We start from the raw sequence: 5,025 nt of genomic DNA on the forward strand, positions 1-5,025 counted from the left end.
TCTCTCTCTCTCTCTCTCTCTCTCTCTCTCTCTCTCTCTCTCTCTCTCTCTCTCTCTCTCTCTCTCTCTCTCTCTCTCTCTCTCTCTCTCTCTCTCTCTCTCTCTCTCTCTCTCTCTCTCTCTCTCTCTCTCTCTCTAAAAAAATATTTGAAAAAAATGATACTTATTATTTGCAAGACAGTGATTATAAAGTATTATTATTATAATTATATTTATTATACTAATTGTACTTATTATTTTATGTTATTTGAAACATCTTGTATAACTATAAAATATTTTATATTTTTAACTACGTAAGGAGCATGTGAACAGTACAATATAATTCATACATGAAGAATTTTTAATAGTTGCAGTCTTATATTTCTGTCTAATATATTCGATAATAATCAAAAAGTCAAAATGTTAATTAATGTCTCTATTGTATAGGACCTCATTAATTGAGAATTATTTTAATCAACGTGCTTTGACTTCCATAGGCTCATATCGTGAAAGATTAAACATCGGAATCCGATTTCCGATTTAATCCTTTTTGGCAAGAGCTTATGCAAAGATGAAGGCATTAAAACTTCAAAGCGTGGCGTAATTAGCAGCATGTGATACAAATACTAAAGATTTGCTTGTCCCTTATATGCCAAGCAAAACTTTAACCCTTTGTGCATGCTCTCCCTAATGATCCGAGTTTATCAACTGGTTAATCTTTGATCACCTTAAGAATGATTCGCATAGAAAATACAGTATGTAAATTTATTTATTATTCTTTAAAGCAATAAACAGTTTATAAAATAATTTTTTAAATAATTTATCATTACTTTTATGCATATTAATTTCATTTTGAAATAATTAATTAATAATGTGTGTAAAAAATTTTACAGACATTAATAAAGGATATTAACTTGTATATTATATTAAAATTTGAAATATTTTTAAATTAAATTTGTATTGTCTTTATAAAAAATAAATATCTCAAATAATTTTTTCTCGATCCAAAAATTAAATTATTAGAAATATCGAAGAATTTAAACTTATTTATACGGTGTTATGTATTTACGTAGAATAAATTATCACACGTTTAAACAATGCATTGAACAAAATTTACTAAATTTTAATAAATATTTCTTTGGACAGTATTAATTAGATATTTATTAAATGTAAACATGTAATTATTTGATACAAAAACCATTAATTTGATTTAATTAAGTATTCTTTTTCATTGAATAAATATTTATTTACTATAAGTAAATGTTTAGTTCATACTATATTTAGAAAATATTTATTAAAATTTAGTAAATTTTTTTTAATGCATTGATAACTTTTATTTAAGATAATATAATTTATCAAGACAATATACTAATAATAAAATTACTTTTAACTTTTATAGACACATAGTTTATACGTTAATCAGCTTATACGCTAACGTGAAATTACGATCTGCATGGGGTTGGGAAAAAAATAATATTCTTTGATCCCCCATGTCGTTGATCGCAGATGACATTGCTAAATATCACTCGATCGTGCATCCTTGTCCGCTAATCTATCTAATCTGCCCCAAAATGAAATAGTTGCGATTCTTTCGATGGCACCCTTTAGATGCATGTTAGCGGGAGAAAACACTTGACCCGACTAGGAAGGGTGGCCTCTGAAGTGGTTTACAACAGGGGGATTATATTTGGGACACAAAGTGACTGTCAGGGTACTATCATCGTCTCTCTAACTGGTCGTGTTAGCATATCTTTCAAGCTTTTAAAAATTGATTTTTTTAAGCCCTTTATCTGTAGTTTTTGAAATAATTTTTTTCAAAGTTATTTTTCATTTATTGTAATTATTAACAATAACATAAAATTAAATTCTAAATATCATACGTCAAAATAAGATCTAACTTTTTAAAATAAGATCTAACTAAGTACTATCCATTATCATTCTATAAAGTACATAAAAGTGCCAGCTACCTTTTAACGAGAATTCTCCATAAAAATTTTATCAAAAAAATTTCCTTTCTTATGCATACATTAATTTAAAGCAAACTGTTAAACATTATCTCAAAATTTACGATCTCATAATAACAAATGTTCCTATGCTTCATCTAGAACATAATCACAAAGTATACATTTCTCCATCTCAAAGTATTCGCTCCATAAGTAGCTAAATTCCATCAGATTCTTCGGTGAACATATAAATCTGAAAATATCAGATATTACATATATACATAGACATGTATGTGCAGCGACATTTCACGAATATATCACATGCCTGCGCGAACAATACGAGTCGCAGCATTCTCCCTTTTTTCGCTTTTTTGACTCACCTACGCATCTCCACGCCCTCCCCCTCCCCACGTTCCTCTGGGTATCCAGGCAGAACGAGGGTGGCGTAGAAAGCAACGGGGATAGGGTGCTGACTTTTATTACTCCGTCTGATGTTATGAATGCGACCTGTACGCAGCCCCTCGAGCGTACGTTTCCCTTCCGTCGTACGTCCTGGTTATGCTTTTTACGGCATGTATATTCGTGGTCATGATTAGTGACAGATACGAACGCTCGTGTACACAACCCCCATTTAGTCAAATACTCCCGAATCTCGATTATTTGCCGCAAGAATATGAATTACACATAAAATGTTTGCATTTACTGTGATATTTTACGATTGTAAGAAACTTGTCCATAATTTTAATAAGAATTTTTAATCAATTGTTATTCCATTAGATTTTTTTGTTTAACTAAATAATATAGAATTTTTATTATCTCCTTTATTTTGAAACATTTTATATTGTTGATTTCAATATTCTTTTTTTCATAATCTGATATTATTGTGAAAAGAGAAAATTGAAAATAGTGTAAAATCAATTTTATTATAATATTTTGAGTGTAACAATATACTATATTTCTTGTGGACATTTAGGATGTAATATTAAAAAAATATGGATGGAATTATTCATTTATAATCAATTAGCCAATAAATAAACGGACAGACGGTTAAATCATATTATTTTTTGTATCATTTTTTTAGGAATTTCGATGGTACGTTTTAATTCCCATAAAAGCTGAATAAAATCACAAGCACCACTTTAGTTATACATGTATAAAAATGTTTATCTTTATCCTCTTCAATACATATACTTAAATTATATTTATAGATACAAATAAGCATGACATATTTATACCTAAAATTATTTAACAACTTTATTATCATTTGGCATATAATTATACATGATTATTTAATAAAACTGGTAATTTATCAAATTTATTATTTTTATATAATTGAGCTATTCTTGCACAACATATAACACTTTAGGATGATTTTATTTTAAAATACGAATAAATTAATTGTGATTAGGTATAGAATGTTTGAAATATTCATGATTTCAAGACTATTTATATCCACTGTTAATTTCAATACTTGAACAAAACTATTAAGAAACAAACTGTCAGAAACAAACTGTGTTATTGAGACTCATCATATAAATACGAGAATGATTGTTGAATATTATAATACCGATAATGATTGGAAAAATGCAGGTACAGCTAGTGGTAGACACGGCTAATCCATATGACAATATTTGCATGCCTCGCCCCTTAATAACGCGAACATCGCTCATGTTACTGGTCGATGCGAGACACCCGCATCTGAGAAGAATATTGCAATCAGTTGCAACTAGTCATTTCGTTGAGCAATAAATTAAACTTGACCACTCATTGTCGTGTCCGCAATGCTAATTGGATGCTGAAACGAGCTAAACGTTCGAGATTTCTGTAATTCTTGAACCATTTTGTAAACAGTTTGTCCCTTAATTGTATTGCGCGCTATACTCTGAGATCAATGAAGTTAACTGACAATTTGATTGAAAACAACTTGATTTCCATTAACTAAATGTTTATATTTATATATCTAATTATTAAGTCATTTTATTCCTTTTTAAGAAAAAGCATTGAAAAATTTATTTATTAAATTCTGATCATCTATGCTAGAATAATTAACTTTTAGGATGAGATAAGTAATTAATTCTATAATTGTTGTTATTTAAAGAAAAAGTCAACATATAAATTTAAACTTGTATGAAAATTGCGGATTTTAAGGATTGTGTATTTAATAACAATGATAGATATAAAGACCACAAAGTAAAGTTATGTGTTTTCAATATGTAGAAATACTCTTTTATTTAAAAAAAGTATTACGCACAATAATGTTTGAATAAAATATTTTTTCAGTGCATGTACTATTTTGGCATTTTTACAATTAATATAAAATTTATTTTTTTTTTTAAATTAAATTATAATATTTGTCAAAGTATTGTAATATTATTTGTCTTATTATTTCATATAACTTTAAAATTTTTACAACTTTTTATAATTTTATAATTTTAAACCTAAACATAGAACTTTTTATGTCTATTAAAAAATGTATTACTTTTACTTTTAATTAATACATTATCATAATTAACCGAATAATAATATGTATGTTATAGTCGTATGTTGTAATCGTTAATTCTATCAGGACAAATATTCAGGGAAAGGGTGAGTTGTGAAAATATGGAAATTTGGAGAGTCGGTGATGCGCGTGCAAATGGCGGAACAATATTGGATACACATTCATGTACACATCACACTGACGATTTTAATATCCGCGAATGATAAACAAAGTGGTATCTAACGAAGTGGATAGAGGCGCGCCGTAATAAAATTTGCGTTACGCTTCGTCGTGACCGAGTCGGGGGAAACACCACGAGCGGTTTCCTCCGATTTCAATTACCCTGAGCGACTAGTGTATATGGATGCCTGTTTGAGTAAAAACGCGAAAGGCTGAGGGAAACGCTCAAGAGTCGCTTTGCAATACCAATTTGTCATTCGGTCAACCAGAATATTGAAATCTGCTTCGCCATATTTCTAAATGTCTTAAAATATACTCCAGCATATTGCATTTTTTAGATTCTTTAATAATAATACCATTTTTATTCTATATTATATATATTTATATGTGTGTGTGTGTGTGTGTGTGTATATATATATATATATATATATATATATATATATA

Source organism: Atta cephalotes (genome assembly GCF_000143395.1).
Source record: "Atta cephalotes unplaced genomic scaffold scaffold00001, whole genome shotgun sequence".
NCBI lineage: Eukaryota > Metazoa > Arthropoda > Insecta > Hymenoptera > Formicidae > Atta > Atta cephalotes.